The following is a 432-nucleotide window of genomic DNA, read 5'->3' on the forward strand; positions in this document are numbered from 1 at the left end:
ACTGAAGTCGGCAATAAGACTCCAACCACATCGGCAGGCAACACACATCGGACCCGTTGAAAATCTTTTTTGGCTTGAAACGAAAATAATCTTTTGGATATAGGAACCCACACGAAAGTGTAACAATAATACACACATGGATTTCTTTGGTCTCTGGGGGGATGGAGATGGACAAGGGGGAGGGACAGACCATCAGATGAGGAGGACATCAGCTCCTTCTTGTCTGTATGAACAGTGCATGTGTAGGGATAAGAATGCTGCTTACTGCTGAAGGATAATCGCCTGGACTGGTGGTCCTTCTATAGTTGTGTGTGTGCTTCCGTTACCGTTCGCTCCAAAACTCCAAATTGCCGCGTCAAACCAGCACCATTATCTTCGTGTCAGCGCGTGTCTCTCTCTCTCTCTCTCTCTCTCTCTCTCTCTCTCTCTCTC

This window comes from Diachasma alloeum, unplaced genomic scaffold, assembly GCF_001412515.2.
Source record: "Diachasma alloeum isolate Michigan unplaced genomic scaffold, Dall2.0 Dall_scaffold_00182, whole genome shotgun sequence".
Classification (NCBI taxonomy): Eukaryota; Metazoa; Arthropoda; class Insecta; order Hymenoptera; family Braconidae; genus Diachasma; species Diachasma alloeum.